Source organism: Bactrocera oleae, chromosome 6, assembly GCF_042242935.1.
Source record: "Bactrocera oleae isolate idBacOlea1 chromosome 6, idBacOlea1, whole genome shotgun sequence".
Taxonomy (NCBI): Eukaryota; Metazoa; Arthropoda; class Insecta; order Diptera; family Tephritidae; genus Bactrocera; species Bactrocera oleae.
The window spans coordinates 2,560,983-2,584,766 of record NC_091540.1 but is presented as its reverse complement, the minus strand read 5'-3'; the positions used below and the strand labels follow the sequence as shown (position 1 = coordinate 2,584,766).

General features: G+C 33.8%; 1 protein-coding gene across 1 annotated transcript in view; it reads right to left on the bottom strand.

Moving 5' to 3' along the window:
• LOC106622599 (Allatostatin C receptor 1) overlaps positions 1-14,334 on the bottom strand; it is a 28,375-nt gene extending 14,041 nt beyond the window's left edge. The window contains exon 1 of the mRNA XM_036358449.2: positions 13,814-14,334. The gene's annotated coding sequence lies outside the window, so the exon portion shown is untranslated. The remainder of the gene's footprint in view (positions 1-13,813) is intronic.
• Between the last annotated feature and the right edge of the window lie 9,450 nt (positions 14,335-23,784).

Here is a 23,784-nt window from a genome sequence, read left to right as displayed (position 1 = left end):
CTTTTGTTTATATTTTATGGGGCCAATGAACCCATTGTTTACATTATCAGGTCAATGACCCTATTGTTTACATTTTTCCGAGGCCAATAACCCCTTTGTTTACATTTTATGAGGTCAATGACCCTTTTGTTTACATTTAGTCAAGTCCACAACCTTTGTTTACATTTAGCCGAGACAACAACCTTTGTTTACATAATGCGGTTAATAACCCTTTTGTTTATATTTTATGGGGTCAATGAACCCATTGTTTACATTATCAGGTCAATGACCCTATTGTTTACATTTTTCCGAGGCCAATAACCCCTTTGTTTACATTTAGCCGAGACAACAACGGAAATTTTTTATTCGGATTTAAATCGGATTATTGGAAACCAATCCATCAGAGCAGATATCTCAATCGATTCATTGGGAATAGTTTGATTTTCCGCGAGCCTAAAGGTAGGCAATATCTCTTAATATAGTTTTATTCCTTACAAAGCAATTTGCATTATCAGCCGTCGCTCCTAAAAATACACACAAATTGATTATCAATATTCTTTATTGATAGTTTTCGTTTTCTTGACGATAGTACAATAGAAGCTGGAGAATGTATTTTTGCAAAATTTTAAAATATGTTTATGATAGAAAACAACGGTAATTTTTATATGCAAAGGATTTTTGCCAACCAAAGGCTATATATTCGAGAGCAAACCAGATATGGCATATCTATTCTTAACCACAATTTTTGTGTCTTTTTCGAATGAAAAACAGAAAATAAGATGCCAAATTTGACAAATATGGCAAAAGATAATTTTTGTCTCCCAGAACGCTTATTTATAAGTTAGCGTTTACTAAAAGTTCTGCTAGGTAATGGAACAAAATTCAAGATTTGACAGCTCTAATTCTTGGCTCTAAGTTAATAAAAGTGCCAAAGTGATTTATAACTTTTTTAGTTCGACGTATTATAAATTATGGCGGTAAGAAATGAGAGTGGATGGGAGAGTTTGTTACAAAAGCAAACGCTTAAATATTAAGTGGATAACATCCACGCTATACAGTTTCAATATTCTGCGTACTAAAACCACCAGCTGAATGACGTAAAATTTCTTCAAATATTAAAAAGAGCAGAAATTTCTTAGTACCCAACTAATAGCTCATTCCTTAAATTTACATGATTTTTTTTTACGACTACTTCACGTCTATATTTTGTTTATATTTTCCGCACATAATTTATTTTGCTGCCGCCTTATGTCGATTACTAAAGATTAAAGTTATAAATATTTTAATATGAAAATTTGAAAGCAGGTCATGTCTATGCATTTACCAAACAGAAGAGGCCCAAAAAAAGGAAGAAAAAAAATCGGATAAACTTTCAAAACTTTTAATCGTGTTTGGCGAAAGCCACCAAAGAGCAAGCAGTGGTATATTAAAGTTAGTAGCTGAAAGAAAAGCTGATGTGAAAATTTTTTTTTTCTTCTACATGAGCAGAGCTAGGCAGCTTAAAAGCAGCAAATGAAGCGAAGCGCTCGAACAAAAGCGAGAACAGCAATTGTAGGCAAGCAAAACGTCAAGTAGACGCAGACAAATTTATGGGTGAGCAAGAAGCTAAGGACGTTGGCTTTCGGAGCGCACGGGGAACGGCAGACAGCAGACAGTAGACATTGTGGCATGCCCCAAAGAGAGCACGTGAGGCATATAAAATGAAGTGGAATGCATGGAATGTGGTAGCAAATAAGAACAAGCAGCAGCAATAAAGTGAGCATATATTTTTTGTGCTTTAGCAAACGTCAATTCTAACCCACTAGTTCCTGTTGCCACCTTTTCAGTTACACACTAATAAAGCATATGTTGGACATATAGGGCCATTTTGTTGCGCTACACACTCCCGACACTCATAAAACAGCTGTCATTCATAAAACGTAGTCTTGCTTTTAGGCGCAAGGGCTTCCACTAAACTTTGAGCACACTCACCGCAACAGTAATACGCTGACAGCATCAGCATTGTCGCACGCCGCTCGCCAGCACGGGAAGTCATTGTTTGTTCTTTGCGAAAAGTTTTAATACATTGCCTCCATAACTTTCAGGGCTGTTGAACTCGTTGAGCCAGCAACCTTTGGCTTAACTACGACGTAGAAGAAGTTAAAGGAAACGGAAAAAAACAATGTCACGCGCTGCCTTGATCCCAACAAGGTCGCTGCTTAGTTGTTGCTTTTGCGTTGGCTGTTTGCCTTCAGCTGCCTACTCTACTCAAGAGTCTATTCGACTACTCTTGTCACTACTGTGCTCTACTCACTTCTTTATTTCCTGTTTGCTGTCTCTGTTTTGACGTCTCCATTCAGCTTTCACTTACGCATATCTTTATTAACATTTTCTCTTACAATTTCTTCGTGTAACATTTAATGCCTTTATAACTTAAAGTTTCTTTGATGACCTTCACGATCCACTACCTTAAATTTTTAGCTAATTTTCTGTCACGTTTGTGGCTTCGGTTGTTTGTTGTTCTTTGCGTGTTGGTGCTTGTTTGTTTGCTGTTGGTGTCGTTTTCAATTATCTTTGTGTTTATTCTCATTAGTATGTTTGCTATTGTTTTCTGTTATAAATAAGACTGCTTGCTTGTTACTTGAACGACCTAAGGTATTCCCTAAGGTATTCAATAAAGTATTTTATTTTTTCAATTATTAATGCCAGAATAAGAGCAACTGTTTGAGAGCTTATATTTGTTGAGAGTTAATATGATTTTATCTACGCTTTTACCTTTATTAAAGAAAAATTAAATTGTCGGTGTAATATTACATACAATAGACTCATTCAGCTTGCCTAGAAGATTCTATAAGCATGATTGTGATTGACTCTTTGGCCAAACACGAAACGAGAGTCATCGCTCAGGCACTCCACATGCCAGATTTGTCCCCTGTGATTTTTTCTACTTTCGAAACCGAAAAATTCGCTTCTGGAAATGTGCCATGAGCTTAATATATAAAAACTGCCATACAAACTTTTGTCAGCTGTCAAGCACACACTTATTGACGTAACTATGAAGATCAAACTTCACACGAACAAAGTCTGAGACAAATTTCATTTTGAATGTATTTAAGCAGGATGATCAAGTGAACCATTTGGATATTGCGCCCAGAATCCGTTTTTAAGTAAAACGAGACGTTTTCGATTTTGTAATAAAGAACGTATTAATTATACCAATGAATTGTTAATATATCTTTTACTATAAAGCAGATTGTGCCTGGAATCTTCCACAGGTTTATTTTTCTTCGGTGTTCTGACTGGACTTGTACCGGATTTTGCACAACACCTTTTCTTATTCTATGCAATGCGGTAACACCTCTCTGGTTCACCACCTTCAATCCGCAGCAGTGCCCTTAAATAATGAACAACCGTTATTTACTTTTTTGTGCAACCAAGCCTAGCTGACAAAACACTTCTCCTTGGGTGTTGCAAATGAGTTACAATTACGACCAGAGCATTTGGTTACACTTAAAATTGATTGGTTGCCATTAAGTCGCCATGTGCTTTATATTTCCAAGCATAATTAATAATTAGATAGAAACTTTTCTTGTTCTTCCACTACTTGGGTCAGCTGCTGTCAATCTATCTTAGTGGCTTTTTGCATTTTTCTACGCTAACTTATGGCATATCAATTTGTTTGGCCAATAATGCTGTGAGGTGTGAAGGGCCAAGAGTTCATTATGGTCGGATATAAGCAAGTAGCGTAGAAGAGAGGGCAAACTGAAAAAGTGGTGGAAATCGTGGAAAAATATTGTATTTATATATATACTTTTTTTTTGATGTTGGAGAAAGTGAAACTTAAGACCGTTAGTACAAAACTTAAGAAAATAAGTAAGGTAGGGTTCACTTCGAGCAGAACTGACATTCTAAAGAAACTGGGATTCTTAGGTAGTCGATAGACATAATAACTATTTTATTCTCAATTTGTTACACAAACTCCACATATTAAAAATACCAACTCTTCGAAACCCCTTTTAATATTGCTAAGCTGTTTCTCTGAAGAGCACGTAAAGCATTTTTTTAAATAGGCTAAAAAAAATATGTTCCCAATAGTAAAGCTACGATTGTAATGATTGTCTATTCTTGTAGGAACTACTTTAAGGATGTAAATGGTGACTTTTTATTCAGTAAATATTAGATTACCGTTATCGTGGACTTTAAGGTCGTAGCATTTACTTGAGGGTGAAAAACGTTGTTTGAATATGGTTTTAGCGAGATCATCTGCTCTTTAGTTCATTCGCTTTAGCTAATTTATCAACTCATATTATGAGTGTTGACAAAAAATTATCTCAAGAGCTTTTATCTCGAAATCTCCTTATAAGTACCTCCTTTCCGTTAAGTGAAATGAGGTATGGACAATGATTAAGCGAGATACCCAGCATCAGATAGAGATAGAAAGAGTAAGAAATACAAACCAAGCCAGACGGACATAAGGAGAAAGAAAGATTTAAATAATTGAAATATTTTGAGCTCGACGGCATATCGTTATTGAGAGAGATGAGAGAGAGGAATACGGTCTCTACACTCTTATAGCTTAACATATGATTAACCTCAGCGGACAACTTACAGATTTCTGCTTTTTATACCCTGATTAGAAGTTTGTAACACTCAGAAAAAAATAACGGAATACCTGTAAAATATATATTGTAGATATATAAATGTCTCTCTGTATGCCAGTTTATCTGTCTGTATATACACAACCTAGTCTTTCAGTTTCTGAGATATCGATGTGAAACTTTGCGCCCGTCCTTTTCTCCCCAAAAAGCTGGTCATTTACCGGGACCGCCAATATCGTGCCATTATAGCTTATAGCTCCCATACAAACTGACCGATCTGAATCAAGTTTTTGTATGAAAAACTTTTGTGTTTTTGAAAAGGTAATATAAGTAGCTTCGGTGCAGCCGAAATTAAAATTTTTTCTCGTTTTAAAATAGTCAGAGTTAACACTATGATGACAAGAGGTGTTGGGTATAAGATAAACAACGAATACAAACAACAAGATGCATAATAACAACAAATAGACTTGGCTTCATGGCAAATTGACCACTAACCACACTTGTCTTCCTTGCGGTGACAGGAAGATGACTGCTTGTTATTGTTGTAAGTGGTTACATGAATTGATCAAGTACCAAGTTGCAATTAGTCGTTGGTCAACTGCAAAACTTGTAACAAAACAGTATTAATGGCTAACAAGCCACTGTCGACGAAAGCAATGTGAGCGAAAGTTAAAGTTGATGGAAAGAAAAATTAATAAAGAGAAGACATGAATATGAACAAAAAAGAATATTAAAACAAAGTTTGTGCAAGAATTCAGTGACATAAAAACTTAGTGGCAACAATTTTAATGGCTTGCCTTCGACACTGAGCACAGCAGACTAATTATTTACATACTAACTTATTTGTTTACATTTATAACTCTAAGCTGTAAACACGCACAAACTACGCAACATGTTGTTGTGTTATTGTTATTGGTATCATAATAACATTTGTGTTGACCATAACTATGCGAGTGAGGTTGCTTGGCCGGCTGGCTGTTGTCGCTATGATTAATGATCAAATTAAACATCTGCTGACGAACGCTAATTAGAATAGCAGGAATAAGAGTAGCGAGAAAGAAAAAACTCATAATAGAAAAAAAAACTATAGCAAAGATAACAGAAGCGAATTCGCAAAGCAATAATAAATGTTGCGCAGAAACCCCTTCGATAGCCAGCTGACAGCTGTGACATAACTAATGGGGTACGATTGACTTAATGGCCATGCAGCTGGGCAGTTCAAGAGTTGATAAAATGACATACATATATACAATTATGTGGTTTATAGGTAGAGGCAGATTGTAGCAGTTATGTTAGGTTACAATACTTTTAAGCCAAAACGCCTAAAATAGCCGTGTATTCAAGTAGTAAACCATATCATCATCACAATTCACTTTTTTGCAGACCCAGGTGTCATCCAACCTTTTTAGCCTCCTTTGTTATCATTAGTGAACTATTTTTGTCTACCGAATTGTATGGTTCAATTTGGATTTTATGTAAGGAATTATTATAAAATATTATAATATAATTTAGTCTCAGTCTTCTACTCTTACAGCCATGGAATCATACGATTTTGATAGTTTTGTTTGAGTATTTAACGAATTTACAAAGTCATATACCAAAAAATTGAATTAAGTTTTTGGCGTTTTTTTATAAAGATCTCTCATTTCAGATGTTACGGAAGCAAGTTTTTGGTATATTGATCGTCTTGGATTATATGATCGTCGCTGCGTATACGTAACTTTCCAAATGATATCAACTTATGCATATGCATCATATACTGTACAAACATTTTGGTGGACCTGATCCTTTTATTTACGGAAAATTTTTTAAAAAAAAGATTACAAAAAAAGTCAATTTCTATCGTTTTTGTCAATGCACAGCAAACCAATCAATTCTCTTTTGACATTTTATTACATTTGGCATAAAAATTAGCCTGTGCGGTTATCGCCATAATCTTTTAGCACATTTGGCCTTCTTCAAAGCTGTCAATAACGCACACACACACACCCAAATACTCAGTCATATATCTGTATATATGTATATACCACGTACGAATATGCTTATCAAGATAACTCTTGTTTCAGCAGTTATCCATGACTATAATACTGGCATTTATAATTTTGCTGTCAGCTTGCTTGCCAAGTGGGTGGTTAACGTGCGATGGGTTGAGTCGCGAATGTATGTACGTATGTGTGTGTGTTTCGATATGTGACTGATAGGAAATTAAATGAGCTCATTTGACTGCAATTATAAACGAAACCCACAACTAGTATAATGCTGCCGACAGCAGTGACGAACGTACATATTTGGTGCTAATGTGAATAATTTTATATGTAATAGATATGTATATACATATGTATCTATATATAATATATATTGTACATATATAAAATACAATTTTCGGAAACACCCTAATATAGGTACAAATTTGTATATATGTAGATAGAAGTACTTATTTCTGATTCTTCAGCAAATAAATCACCGAAATTGCATACAAATTGCAATCGTTTGCTAATAAATCACTCCCAGTACGACACTTTTTGCATACATTTGTTTCTTTCCTTCCCGCTCACACATTCTTTTTGTATGAATGCCCACTTTATGTAGCTTTCTTCTGTTGCTAAGTGTTTATTACTCATCTAGCTGGGATTATGCTTCAAGTATGAGCGAGTATTTGCGCGTTTATACTAATTGAAGTGCGCTTATAGATTACAAATGCCGCTTCTTTGGCGAGTTGCTTTCCGTCCACTTTGGCGACTCCCCTTTATTTCTTCTTTAACTCCTAAATGCGTTATTAATGAGACCCGCGTACTTCGTATGGTGTGATGAATGCGTAAAACCCGCTTCGCTGGCAAAGAAGAATGGACAATCGCATTCGGTTGTTAATGAAATGGAAAGATGCAATTAATATGTGTTCAATTTACGTGTTCAATTTACCGTGTGATAAGAAAGATATTGGGAGCTTTCGTGAGAGTAGTGAACTGTGTCAGCTTATTTTTATTTGAAGAATGCTTTGTGTCAAATAGTAAACATGATGATACTTCTGTGATATGGCAAAGGAGCTCATTAAATGTCAATTATTTATGAAAAAGCTTTGGGTTGAGAAAGAGGTGAGAGTTCGTTGGGCAACAATTAACGAGCATAAATATAAAAGTAATAAATTTTTAAATAATGGTTAGATAGTGGATAGGAGACTCTCTTAAAACTATTTTTTATTATATACTTGTACAGCATTCGAGGTTTTCAGGTAGATATTTGGTTAAGCTTCTCCTCTTATTTGATATTATTTTAATATTTTTTTTTTATAATTTTAGATTTTGGGTTATTTAAGTTTTAAATATATATTATATATTATATTTTGTCTCCGATATCGTAATTTCTTGATAAGTATTTAAAGTTACGTGTGGTGATAATAACGGAGGCAGGAAGCTGACAACGCGAAACACTAATTAAAAAACGAGCGTGCTAACGTACATAATGAAAGTAAGAAGTTAATTGATTATTTTATAGAAAAGGCCTGATTTGATCTGTGAGTTTATCGCGATGTAAATTAGCGAAGATTTTCAGAAATCATTGATTGATTGATATTCACTGAGAGTTATCTCTATTTAAAAATGAAACACTCTTTTCTTTTCCAACATTGAATTGCTTTTTCTAATTTTGTGGGAATACATCTTTAAAAACAATATAAATTGAAAATATATAATCTCCAAAAACGAAAACCGATTTTCTTTTAAGGCTCTCAGTGATTCTACAAAAAATATAAACGATACCAAAAAATATTAATTTTTAGGAGACTACTTATCAAGCTTTGAACAAAGAAAGTGAGTTATTAAGGGACTTTGAAATTCGAACTCGTATCGTCAAATGGTTTCATATACATACAAAACTCTTTTCAAAATTGAGTGACAGTGTTATCTCTGACAGTGTTAGAAAATTACGTAGTATTTCGATCATATCATAAAGAAAATATAATAATATTGCAAAACAAATTTAAAGAACAGCAGTAAAATAATTTGTCTACCATAATCTTATTTATATTCTCCTCAAAACCATGTATAAGTATTTGAACTCCTTGGATTATTTCAGTTTTTTGTTTTTGCATACTCAAATGCAGCTTTGAATCCCTTCGAAGATTTCGCTGCGCATCAAAGTACCAAGCTCAATGCACTCACGCACGTAAACCCTATTACTTGTCCCAATATCCTTAAATTCCTTATTGAAATTTATTGCGCAAAAGCGCGTATAAAGCAAGTGGATTGACAGGAAATGAGGAAAGTACTCGTATTATAAATAAAAAATGAAAAGCGAGAAAAATTTAGAGCACGAGGCAAAGGGCGCTTACTGAATGCAGCTAAACATGTAGAGCAAACTTTTAAGTGGAAAATGTTATCTACAACCACTTATATGGTATATATACAGATATATGTATATATTATATATAGGTATTATGAGAAATGAGTAGTACACAATAAAAACATGGTGACAAAATTCAGTGGGGTGAGAGAAAGCGTCTTAAAATTTATTTTGAGCAAAAGAGGGTGGAAATGTCGTTTTTGCTCCAAAAATTTCGTAAATATATAGTTGAGCAGACAACTAATAGCAAGCAGGAGAACTAGGACAGTGGAGAGTAAACGAAGCTAAGAGGAAACAAATAATAGTTGTTGAAAATTCCTGAAAAGTTGCTGCTTCTACTCGCTGAGTTTATATTGTTTGAATAAAGGAAGTCAAAAAAAAAAAAAATGTAAACTGGTACTTGAAGCTACGAACTGGGACTTAGGAATAGTAATTGCTTAATACTCACATGATTTGCTATTACTGAACTTATTGCTGCAGCCAAGTATATAAAAGTATGTACCGATATTATAAAAGAATTAGCAATGGAGATAATACGTCATGTGCTTTCCTGGAAGCTTTTAAGTATTTTGCTCAATTTTCAACAAGAATTTTATTTCGAAGCTGTCGATAATTGCTGTGACAGCCTTTACGTTATATTTAAGGACGAAAATTGAATACTGTGTTGAAAAAGAAAGACAATCCGCAGATTAATTATAAAAGGAGGCTTTACAAAAGAATTGCAAAGTGTAGGTGGTTGGTAAAAGCTCGTCAGTCTCATAGAAGATATTACAAAATGCTTAATGTCTACCCTCTTCGAAGAGACAAAAAGAAGTCTTTTGTTAAAATACTATTCTTGAAGAAGAAGCAACGTAAGCTCATAGAAAGTCTTTAACGCCATGTAGATCATGCAAGTTTATTTCAAGAAAGATATGTCGTACTATCCGAAGCTGATAGTCTAATAAGAGGTGTCGCAATAACACCAAGTTTCAATTACCACAAATGAGCTGTTTTTATATATGATTATTGAGTGCGAAAAAAGTAGCAATACTCAAAACTGACAGGCGCTGGGAACAACATTGCCGTGAAAATAATTAGAACAGTCCCAGTAACTCACTTAAGTCAAGTTCCGAGGGTTTTGTCTAGAGAACTGAAAATTTCACTGACATGAGCAAAGTACTTGCTAGATTATACCTATATATCAAATATTTCATAAGTGATTTTGTAGTATTTTTTTTAGACACTTTTCATTTCCAATTTGTTTATGGCCCCATCGCATATATTCTCGCTCAGCTCGATGCAGCGATTATTTTTTCGTTCAATGGTTTTCTGTTTGTCCTTTCCACAAACCACTCAAGCGCAATTTGATTTATTTTAACATAAATGCGCAAATCAAGCGTCGAACTGAATTTATATGCCTGTAAAGGGTGTGCTTTTTAGAGATATAGACATTTATGCCAAATAAAACACAAAAGCCCAACTGAAGTGACCAATATTTTGGCTTTATTATATTGTCAATGGAATTTAGTGAAACATTTCTGGTATAAGATTACACTGAATGTGTCTTATCGAAATTTCTTTCACTTTTTTCTTTTCACGTTTCTTCGCAGGTTTAGTAACTTAATGTACGCAAACTAAAAGTAGTCTACCGAAATGAAATAATATCATTTAGGTGTCAAATCGCCTGGTTTATCACTCGATTTGATTGGGTCACCGAAAATTCGTTCCAATAAATTCACAGTGAGTTTCAGCATTCTGCTGGTTACTTCTTTATTAAGGTTTTTGGCATTGACGTGGGAAGTCAAAAGGTCTGGAAACTTTTATAGACTGTCAGTCGCTTTCACATACTGCGAACTTAATGTCAAATATATAATATGTGTGCACTTTGACAGCTGGTTTGACAGCTATCCCACAAAGAAATTTTAAATCTTCAAAATAAACACCTTCGGTTTGTTTCACCCTTTTGCTTTTTAAATTTTTGATTTTGACGAAGGAATTTAAATGATATAGAAAATAAGTATGATGAAGACTGCAGTGAGCTCCTTTCATATGCACTGAACATAAATGTCGAATATAAACTTGCTTTGACAGCTGGTGTAACAACTATCTCTCTATTAAATTTTAAAACTCCGAAACAAACACCCCTTATATTTAAATTTGAACGTGATTTTGCTACATAAGACTTTGTGTAGCTTTGTATGCAGTCTTTCACGTGCATTCGAATTTCGGACTTCAACTGCATAGTTGAATAAAGAAAATTTCATTTGTCGAGCAATTTTGTGCTCACTCACTTACTCACTCATTCACTAGAAAACGCTTTAAGTGAATGGAAAAAATTGCATTACAATTTTCACTATTACAACTGCAACAATTTACTTTTAGTGCTGTTCAAAGCGTTTTGCTATTTGTTGGTGTCTGCCGTTGCTGCTACCGCTGTTGCTGTTGTTGTTGCTGCATGCAACATAGTGATTTCTGAAATGTTGATTGATGCACTGCCATCAACGGCAGCGAGAAACGAGTTGCCAAACATTACTTGCTACAGCAATTCAATGACATTTTCAAAAGAATTTGGGTAAAACAAAAAAGTACATGAGTACTTTTATACTTATGTAACGCATAAAATTCGGTGAAAATATAAAATTACTTGTCGAAAATGTTTTTTGGCGTATTGCCAACTATTGCAAAAAATGACAAAAATGTAAAAAAAGGCAAACGCTTAATGTAGCTACAAGGACCAAGCTAAGAAATATCCTTTCGAGGGAGAAGTGATAAAAGAGAACTTCCGCATCTGCATCAGGCAGTTCATCAAGTCAGCTGGTAGTCATTATAGTGCAATGAGCTGCAAGTTTTTAGTATGGCTGTATAATACTGTATGTGTGAGTTCATTTGTAGCCGACAAATCGCTGGATTTCTACACAGCTATATTTCTGTTACCAAAATAGGAAGCTAGGAAAAAGCTCTCTTCTCCTTTATAAAGCCGCGATCATATACCCGTATATGTGAAATATTATAACTGACTGCACTCACATTCCGACGAGCACGCCCAACTCACCCAATATCCTTTTGCATTTTACTGTTTTGATTCCACATTCGCGCTGCAGCACTCATCATCAGCCATCAACTCGTTTTTATCTCTTCGCTCTGTTTGCATTTTAATCAAAAATCACTTTGAACTGTGAGCACCTGTGTGCAATGTGGCAAATTTATGCGCGTTTCTCTTGTGGGATTGAAATCGATACACAAAATAGCTAGCGCTGAAATAATGATACATACATACTTTTGGAGGGTTTCAAAAAACAAATATTATGATTTTGCTGCGGAATACTTGAACATCAATTCAATGGGGCGTAACCACCACGGTGGTTTAATATAACACTGCTTACGGATGTTAGTAAATAAAAGTGTAAGATTGAAATCTGAAATTTAAATTTTGTAATTTTTCGATAGTTTTAAGTCGAAAACTTGTTTTAATCGATTGCTACACAGTTATCCCCAAAACTAAATGATAATATGGTAGCTAATAAAGGTTTGATATTGCTATCCATTAAATATGGCCATACAAGTGACTTTTTCAAATTTTTTTTACCATTTTGTAATAAAAATATATGTTGCAGCTTGAAATAAAGATATAATATCCATAACGGCTTTAACAAACTTATGCACATAATAAGTCTTTTTTTGAAAAACAAAAAATAGTGTGTTGAGCGTGGAGTATTTTTTTCTAATTCTTGTTGTATATGGTAAGTGTTAGACGAGTAGTTGATCGATTGTGAGAAATAATTTGTCTACTCTTTAGAGTTATAAATTCTAAAATATTTAAATTTCGATGTTTTTCATGTTTTTATTTTAGATCAGTGCAAGATTTTGTGACGGTCCTTGCTTTCATGGTATTTCCAACGAATTTTAGAAGAAACGATGTTACTTAGTTTTAGTCCTTGCTTGGAGGTATTTACATATACATATACATATTTGTATCTAAAAAGTAATTATAAAAAGAGTGTTAAAATGTTATTTCAAAATTAATTTACGAGAATATCTTCGACTGAAAGTTTGGTTACAACTAACGCATATAATATATAATGTATCTCTAAACCGATTACATTGCTTTGCTAGCAAATTATTAAGAACAAACCCCAAAGTTCTTTAATAACTAGTTGCGCCGCAGAATTTTCACTCATGCAAATATCTTTGGCAATATATAAAAGTAACTGAAGTCAACTTATGCGGGGGTAGAAATCTTCATTTCGAAAAAATTCGGGTTTGATATTAATAGTAATTTTATCTCAATTATAATAACTCAAATTCTCTTATTAGCTTCAGTTGATTTAAGCCATTTCAAATGCTTATTAAGCTAGATACTTATTGTATTTGCGTAGAATGTATACCCAAATGTTTTACTCCTGTTTCAGTTAGCTAAATATTATTTTGTTATAAATGATAACGATAAAATTATCGAACATCAGGTGCTGTCCATTATCTTATCAATAGTCAAATAGCATAAAGCCGTTGAAATTTCCAGTTAAGTTTATTGTTATGTGACTACTCTCATTAACGAAATTCAAAAATAATTACTACAATTTGCCCTTGTATCTTAATTGGCGCAGTTTTTGGTAATTTAACAAAAAAAAAATCTGTTTACAGAAATATATATTGTAATAATTTGTAAGAAAAAAAACATTTTAACAAAAAGGAAAAAATTAAATTTATAGAAACTGTTTAAAAAAGTTTTCCGATAATGTTAATTAGAGCTTGGATATACGTTAGCTCTTTCAAGTTAATAAATTAAAAATAATAAATGTATTATTTTCTGCCTGCAATAAATTTCTGAAGGCAATTCTTTCAATGTTTTCACTCAAAAAATTTATTTTTTAATTCTCAATTTTTTGGAAATATGTTATTGATGCCATAGAAAATAAAAACGTTAAATATTCAATACTTACCTCTTGGTTCACTAAGAAACTGGTTCGGTAAAACTAAATCTCTGTTTTTAATTTTTGGTTAATTAAATTTTTTTAAATAAGTTGTGTTTTTATTTTTTTATAACTCACAAAATTTCTTTTATATATTGAAAATGTTATTTTAATATTTTTGTCAAGGTTTTGAAATTTTGAACGCGGCTCTTGTAAATAAATATCGCAAAATACCCAATAGTTTATTAACATTGACTACTTGAATATTTTAAATACTTCTTTACAATTTTACGACGAACATTTTAATACGTTTTCCCATTTTCTCCATCTTTTCAACTTCACTTACACATTCAAAAATTCACTTTCGATAATAACTTCACACACAAATCCTCAAAAGCAACACTCTATTAGAATGAACGCTGGCGCACCACTTGTTGTGCGCTATCGGTTACCTTTGAGAGTTTGTTTTGCTTTCACACTTGAGTGTTTACAATTTTCTTGAAACGAAAGTAATTTAGACACCTTCACACGCACCGACGTCCTTTTGCCGACTACGCATCTGGCAGCCGGCAAATTGGCCAAATTGCTGTCACGCAACACCCAACTGTCAACCGGCAACGAGCCAGACAATCGGCCGAGCTAAAGCAACAGCAACACGAATTGCTTTAACAGCAGATGGTGTCACAACAGTTTGCTGCACATAGTTGCATTGCACGAGCAGCGCCTGTTAATGGCTTTCCAATGTTAACAATCGATGGGAGGTGGTGGTGTCAGTAGCACTTCCAAGTTTCCAGTGAGTAGACTTTGCTTTGCCGTCGCTGCTATTAACAGACATTGCCTATATAATATCGAGATTAACAGCGAGTTCATTGCACTGGAATGGCGCTGTTTGGTTTGAGGAGCTTTTAGGAGTTGAATGAATTAAAGGAGCTTTGTGTTGAGCTTTACGACTGCAAAAGGTAGTTGTTAGGCTATGGTGACTGTGAGGAATGCCCTACAAACAATTTCAACCCGCGAATCAATACTCGTTGGTGCCAGTTTCTAAGTAGGGGTCAGATTACAGCAAGTTCATATAGGTTTTAGATTATTAAATATGCCCTGACGACTTACATATACATTAACGTTATCATTTAAATCAGCTTCGAAGTAAGCGAAGACTACGGCCAGTAATGGGATGGCCATTTTCTATGCATTAACAAATTGTGATCTACATCGACTACTTCTACTATGCCGAATAATTGGACCGATTCGATCCCATCCGAAAGCAGACTATGTTTTGCAATAAATCGCCATTTCTGAAATGTTTCCGATTTTTAAGCTAAATATTTTTCGGACCGGCTTCTTATATAGTATATTTTGGTATCTGAGTCAGAATTTCAGGAGATAAGCGTAAATATGTAAGACTATACATGCCAATAAATTTACATTTTGGTGCAAAAATTGTAAATTTCAACATTTGATCCTTGAGCCATTTAACCAGCCCACCGGTTCAACCAAAGTTTAGAAACCCCGTCGTTCGGCAATTAATCACCATATGCATATTGCTTATGGAAGTGTAATTCGTAATTTGCAAATAATTACAAACCCACACAGACACATATACATACAAATACAACGCAACACTTCTACAAATCATGATTATCAAATATATTTAATGAATGAAAAATCTATTTGCGCGTATTAAATGTTCATTAATGGCTGACATTGATGGCCTTTGGTGGGATAAAAGCGGTTCTAGTTATGACGTCGGTTTTGCCGACTACTCGATAACTCTTTGCAGGCAAGTGTGTGTGTGTGCGATTGAAAACTGTTATCGCGCAACAACATTGTGTTTGCGAATATTATAATTTAATTGATGATTGTTGAGCGTTTTTGGCGTAAATAAATGCATAAATTTTGCATAATGGAATATAATTGTAATGAGTGCGAAAGCAATTCGAGCGCTACGGCAAAGCATTAATTTGTTTACCATAAAAATGAATAATAGTACGCATACCATATACAAAGGAATGTAGCGTTAATTAATTTCACTGTTCCGTTTCGGTTGCCAGTAGCTTAGATGTGGTGGTTTGGCACTGGTATGGCAGTTGAAATCACAGAGAAGATTAACTTTGCATTAGATATCAATACACTCATGATAGGGTAGTAGTTATGCAGAGGTAACAAACGCTAAGCGCTATCAATTGCAATTGAAACAAGGAAAACGATAGATTTGGCTGCACCGAAATTATAATACCCTTCACAGGTATATTTTTATAGCAATAATGGGTAAAAAGATCCTTATCTTGACAGCTATATGCTATACTCGTAGGATCCGATGCAAACAATTTCTTCGGAGATAACGTCATTGCTTTAGACAATAATCCTTGCCAAATTTCTTGAAGATATTTCTTCAAATGTAAAGGTTTTCCATACAAGCTCTTGATTTCCATCGTAAAGTTTGTATGTGAGCTATATGCTATCGTGATGTGATCTTAATAATTTCTTTGGAGATTGTGCCGTTGTTTTGGACAATAATTCATGCTAAACTTTGTGAATATATATGTTTGTGTTTCATACAAAAGCTTGATTCCGACGATTTCAGTTTGCAGTGGTCCGATATCTGCTGTTCCGACAAATGAGCAGCTTCTTGAGGAAAAAAGAACATGTGCAAAATTTCAGATCGATGTCTCAAAAATAAGGGACTAGTTGATGTGTATACAGACAGATAGACGGACGCATCTAAATCGACTCAGCTCGTTATGTTGACCTTATGTGTATATATATATTTGATAGGGTCTCCAACGCCTGCTTATGGATGTTACAAACCTCGTGGCAAACTTACTATACTCTGTTCGGGCTATAAAAATGGGAGGAGCTACGTGAAGATGTTGACAAAAATCCCTGGGCACTTGAATATAAAATAGCAATGAAGAAACTCGGAGTTCGAGCAAAGCCACCTGACTTAAACGCTGCAAAAATTGATCACATCGTAAGCGCACTCTTCCCCACACATGAAAAAAGCGCTAGTGAACGATAATAGGCTATAAGACTTCCGGTAATCCTCCTGTTAACCCTCGAAGAGCTCCAATTAGCCGCTGGTAACCTCTAGATATTGTAATATTATCTCCTAAAGAACGCTTCGAGTTAACAAACTAAGGGACAAGTTCCAGGGTAAGAAGTTCGGTAAAGGAAATTGTGAATTTATGCTTTATGAAACGAGCTTTCATAATATCTAGATGTGTTGGCTTAAGTCAGTTCTGAAGAAATCTCTCTTGTGTTGAACCCAGTGAATTTTTTAGCCATTAAAAAATCATAAAATAGTTAGTTCCATCGCTTAGAATTGATCGTGACTTCATGGGAAGGTGATGGTGTGCTTTCTAAAGCTCGAAAATGTACTCAGAAAATTTTTTAAATGGGAATACATTTTTGTTTCGACTTTCTACCTATTCCACTAAATTAAAAAATATATTCTAAAAATTCTCTAAATATTTTGTCCAAAAAATCCAATAATAAACGAAAACTAATTAAATTTGTTTGTGAAACATTTTGGCGCCGACATCTTGTTTTTCATTCGTTAGCGTGGACTCCGCTTGACATGCGTGTTGCAAAGTACAAGTATTTAGCAATTGGAAAATGCATGCCACCAAAGCATACATACACATATGCCTATACATTTGGAAATAATAATATTTGTTAGAGTCCATAATTTTAAGTCACTCTAGTCTAAAATGTTTTGTGCACTTTCGTTATCCCACACACTAATGCGATTTGCGGTTTGTGTCGGGCGTTCGTTGTGCATAACTGCATTGCGTCGTGTAGGTGAGTGGGTGCGTTTCGTAAGGCGTCGCTGTTAATTAGATATTCAAATATGATGGATTTGTGCCGCTGTTGCGTGTCTGTGGTGCATTGTGATGCGTGGAAATCTGTATTTTCTACATTAATTAGTGTCTCTTTATGTTTTTTTGGCTAACTAGACTGGCTTTTTGTACAAATAAGTGAATTATTTGGTGTTTTTGTTTTATTATTAAAAAATAAATTAAAATACAAGCTTACGTATAATTATACATATTTATTTAAAAATAATTTAAGTAGGTATTCAAGTCTATAAAAATCAGCAAATATTAGGTCTAGTTTACAGAAATCCATTACTTTTATAAAAGATAATTTCTTCGCGTTAGAATTAAGCTATTTGGCGTTAACAATTAAAGATTTAATGCAAAAAACAAGAATAAAAGTTAACTTCGGGTTTGCTGAAGCAAAAATACCCTTCACAGGTGTAGCTTTTTGCCATAAAAGTTTAAAAAAACTCGGTCAGCTTATATAGCAACTACATGCTATAGTGGTACGATCTGTTTGGATATTATAGCGCTGCCTGAGATAGTAACATGTGCTAAATTTCGTGACGAGACCTTCTCATATAAAAAGTTTTCCATACAACAACTCAAGTCTGATCGGTCAGTCTGTATGGCAGCTATATGCTATAGTGGCCAGATCAGAACAGTGAGTTCGGATACTATAGCTATGCCTGAGATAACAATCTAAGTTAAATGTCGTGAAGATACTTTATCAAATAACAAAGTTTTTTGGATCGTTTTGTTTGTATGGCGTTTTTGCGGAAGGACTTCTTATACAGTGCTTCTGTTGTATTTTTTATTTAAAGGACTAATTACTATTCTAGGCTGATTGAAACCGATAAATATTTAAAAAAATGTCTAAGCGCTGATATAAGTGGAATAAATTGCGACTTAATAGACCCTTAATTTAGACAATTATAAAATTTAGGCTATTCATGTAAACAATTGTTAATTATCCAAAATTAAGATGCTGTCTGAAAAATATATTACAGCAGATATCATTTAACTATTAAGGTATTTTAAATAAACATCCAAGTGCTGATATAAGTCAACTAATTTGACATAAGCAACCTAACAGACTTTCCCGTAAGACACTAAATTTAGTCAATTAGCAAATTTTGTCTACCCATGTGTAAACAATTAGCTAATTGACCACATTTTCTTTATATTTGTTTAAATTTTTTTCTTTATTAATGTAGTCAATTAGTTAGATATCAAAATTATGCTGGTGACTATAAAATATATATGTAAAAGCACATTTCATTAAAATACCTTTATTTGTATTGGTCAGTCAAGTGGCCTTGGTACTAACTGCATAACCTTCGCACTGCATTTGCACGCATTTCAATTAACTGATAGCTGGCTAATTAATAAAATCATATAAGCAATTTGCATATTTGCACACAACTGATTAAATTATAGTTAATAAATATACCATAGCTACGACTTACCTATATAAAACTAATCATAATGAAAAAAGCGATTACGTCATAGAGCAAATGAATTTATTAGCGATAAGTCACTTTGGTTGCCAAATGATAACGCTATTAATGGATTGGCTGACAATTACAGCACATACACTCGTATATTGTGTCACATTTAATATGCAACTAACAGGATCAAGGGTGAATGTCATATTTAAGCGAGTAGTCAAAGTAAATAAACAAGCGATTGCACAAATAGAAACACCGAGACTCGTGTGCAATGCAAAAATAATTAAATTTATTTATTACCAGTGAGCTGGCGTGTCGTTATTGTTGGTGTGCCATTAGCTGAAAGCACGCAGCTTTCACTTTTTGTGCGAGTTTAGTAATACGGTTATAAATATTATATCCTTGAGTATATATGTATATATTTATGTGTCTTTAGCAGGCTATAATTTCACCACAAACGCACCACTTTGGGCGTTAAATATTTTCCTAAACAAGCGCCAATTCACTTAAGCAAAAATTGAGTTATTTACCGTTATATCTGCTTTTTTCTGGTGACAAATTGATTTATGAGCACCGAAAGCATTACAAGCCAACCAGAACCGGCAGCCGGCCGAGGTGACAAGCATCGGCGAGGTGGAACCGAGAAAAAATTGCGCCACAAAGTACACATATATATACATACATGTATGGGATATCTATATTTTCAATGCAGACCGCAACCAAATGATTTGGCTACACGTTGCAAAACTTTATTTGCTAACTGGATAGCTTTGCTGATCGCCTCAGCGGCAGTATATTCCGTTAGTTTTTATGTGTTTGCTTTTGCTTTCCACTTTTTTTGTACGCTTTACTCGACTATTTGCTCTTGTCAGTGAACAGATACTCAATTAGTATATATTCGTGGTACCTACCTACCTACACAGGTAAATATATATAGGAGTATGTATGTGGGCGTTGCAGTTAGACGAAATTGTTGAGTTGGCAAACCTGCAAAGGAAATGTAATAAAATTTATTGCTTCGCCGGTGAAATATTCCAACTGAACAACTACCTAACTGTTTGTGAAGGTGTCGCTAGTCCAAGAGAATTTTGTCTATAGCCTTTTTTCGTGTGAATTCTAGTATATTTCTCAACAGGTTTGCTTTAATTTGCCCTTGAGCTTGGTTTGAAGGTTGGCAAAATTTACTTTGCTAAAGTGAAAAAGTCGCAGGTATAGAGTTAAATTGCTTTTGAATAATTTTGGCTAGTGTTGGCTAAAATGGGTTTGGAAACCTTTTCTGTTAGTTAGGCCTAATGACAATTTTTTGTAAGGATATAGTACTTGAACATAGCTTGTGTATTCTAACTAAAAACTAGTCTTCTCGCGACAATTTTAGCAGAAATACTAATTCATAAAAATCAAGAAGCCTTCAAAATAGGTTCTTTTGAAACCAAGCAAAAATATACTAGACATGTGTTTTAAGTCTCGACCGGGAGTTCGTTTTGCTGATTTAGTTTCAGCAGCTGAAAATATTTCACCAATAGTTTTAATAAATGCCTCTGGCCAGATTTATAAAAATCTAGGTCCGTTACACTCAGGTTACCCCCGACTGTCGTCGAAATAACCCCAATCTGGTTATCCTTTAATGTCTCCAGAACTATTACGGCTTTTCAAGGTTTCTTTCTAACTTAAAACAAACATCTAAACTCTTGTTCGATTTACTAGAGATGTTTTTAATCTAATATTAAAAATTTATATAATTAATATAAGTAGATGAACAACTCGAATGTAGATGCTTCCACCATACTTTTGTAGACAAAAGAGATATCTCTTTTCAAGATTATTATGGAATTGGCTCAAGCCAATCTGAGGAAATGCTAAAAATAGCATAAGATATTTGTTTCCAAGATGAGATACTAATTACCTGCGGGCCGATGTATTTTTGCTCCTTTCGGAAGAACTTTTTTGGATAAGCTTATTTGAAGACTGAGTAGATTGAAAGGATTCCTCCATCCATTCCTTATATACAAGTATATAAGTAATATAATATATATTTTATAAGCTATTTGGTTGAACACATTTGATTCATTGCTTTATCGCCAATTTGTTAAAAACCACAAATAATATATATATATATATGTACATATATATGTACGACATGTATACATATATTAAGCGCAGTCAATATACCAAATTTCATTTCACTTACTTTGATATAATTTTCACCAGCTGACTTTAATCGATTTTGACCACAAGCTGAAAGCATCGAAGAAAAATCGCATCAGTAGACAGAGAACACATACGTTTACATACTTGTATATACAACACCAAATACAATATATGTACAAGCAATACCCAGCACAAAAATCTCATACTAGTTAGGAGAATCTTTGTTAATGACTAAAACTAAACTAGTTGGAGAAGCATCAGACTTTTAGTCACTGTGGTACCAAAGAATATGCAAATCTCTCTTGAGATTATAAATACGACTAGGTAGCAAAGAAACTATTAGAACTAGTTTAAAACTGAGAAACTTCTAACGAAGTCTGGCAATTGATCACCAAGAACAATAATACACAATAACTACTAGTTGCTTGTAGTACAATATGTAAAAATTCATTTGTCTACTTAGTAGTGCTTGCTGTGCTTACTGGTTTGAAATATAATATATAAATATTGCATTTTACTGCTGGGTTCCTACCCCTTCTAGTAGCATTTGTGAACATTATTTCCATATGACGTGCAACATGTGTATATAATACGAAATAAACAAAAAAGTTAAAGCTGGAAAATTGAAAATAAAATAAAACATTTAAAACCAAAAACAAATTAAAGTGCTGACAAAATAAGTCATTATTTTAGGGTACATAAATCCGGAATACTTTAAGGTCAGAGAGCTTAAATCAGTAGCGACAAAATAAATTAAAACAGTAAAGTGCAAAACATTTAATAAAAAATGAAGACATCAATCCAGAGCACAAGTTTGTATGTAATATTCGAGTTAATTGAAATTTTATATTTGTACGCGGCATATTTTTGCTCGGCTCGTATATTTCAATTTCAATTTTCATGTTGTGAATTAATTATTTTATTTTTTTGCGTCGTCGAACAAACTGCAAGAGAAAGGAGCACTGTGACAGCATGCGAAATCAACTATAACTGTATATACAATGGTCAAATGGTACGAAAACAATTAAATAATTAAAGAAGAATAAGTAAGGAAATACTATGTATGAGTGGAACCGAAATAGTAGCGACTGGTTTGTTAGAATTTTCAACAAAGGGCTCCAGCCTTAGTTCCAGAGGGTTTGTAGTTTTGCTGCGTTGAGTTCAAAGTTACTGGTATCAAAAGTGTTAGAAAGGCGTGACGAGCTCCGATAGCCATAAAATTTCAAGCTGCCGCTGTGCTTCTGAATACCTCGTTCCTTGTGATTGGGACTACAACTACATTTCTTTTAAGACTCATATATGATATGTTGTTCCGAAGGTATAAGAGATCTTTCTGTGATAGTATGAAGTGTGGGGCCTTCGCGGATTTCATCACAGTATATAACTGAGTTTTACACGTCCACATTGCAGCCGCTGTGTGGTTAACAATAGACTGACTGATTCGTTTCCACGAGTGATTTATTCTTCTTCATATCCAATGTTTTTATAAAGGTGAAAAATCTTTTCAAATATCAATCATAAAGAATAAGAATATTGTATATAGCTTTAAGTCTTGTGTTATTTAAATCGTTTAGTTACAAAGTTATTACGTTATCCTACAAAATGTTTTTCTTGGGTATAAAAAAGCTTAACAAAATAATTCAATAATTATGTGTTATGTTTAGTCATAACAATCACTTAACCTTTGAGCTATGTGTAATTGTCATTCCATATGACAAAATTAACATATTTTATTTTATGAAGTTCCAGAGGATACAATTGAACTGTCGTATTATAATTAATCGAATGAATAGGACTATTTTGTAGCATTTTGAAAATAATATATCAAGAGTGCTTTTGAGACACACTAAAGCTGTGTTCTGCGGCAACAAGCGTGAAACTCAAGAAACGGCTGCTTACCAAAAGAATATGGAGGTTTGGTCCGGTTTTGTCAAGGTAGATTACTGGTCGTTTAGTGGATTTCAAGATTTCATTTTGAAAATTTCGACATTATTGACATCAATGGAAAACTTCTTCGTGATGACGAGGAAGTGAGTAGAAGTTGCACGAAGTTGCATTTGTGTAAAACAATATTGTGGATAAACCCCGAAATATATACTATCGCGCTGACTTTTTGATGGTAAGGTCAGTTGGTAAACAATTTTTTCGGTTGAAAAAAGTTTGCATGATTTGTCTTTAAACACTACTAAATATTCCATAAAATATTTAAAATAATATAATTTCATTTATATATTTTATTTATTAACAATTGATTTTGAGTTTTCATTAAACCGTCCCACCGTGTCACATTCAAGTCTGGCATCGCTGCCAAATGTGTCAAAATTCTGATGTATTGTCATGAAATATGTTTTCGTAAATATACAACTGAGCAACAGCGCGGGAAAACAGTGAGAATGATAGCAACTACAACAACAACAAATACAAAACATGAAAATGAATGAATCAGCGACGCAAAATCATCATGCAACAAATAATAACATAAAAGGCAGAATCACTTGTTGCTACTATATACTGTTGTTGTTGTTGTTGTCACTTGGCTGCTAGCAAAATTGACATGAATGGGAAAATTTATTGCGAATTTCTC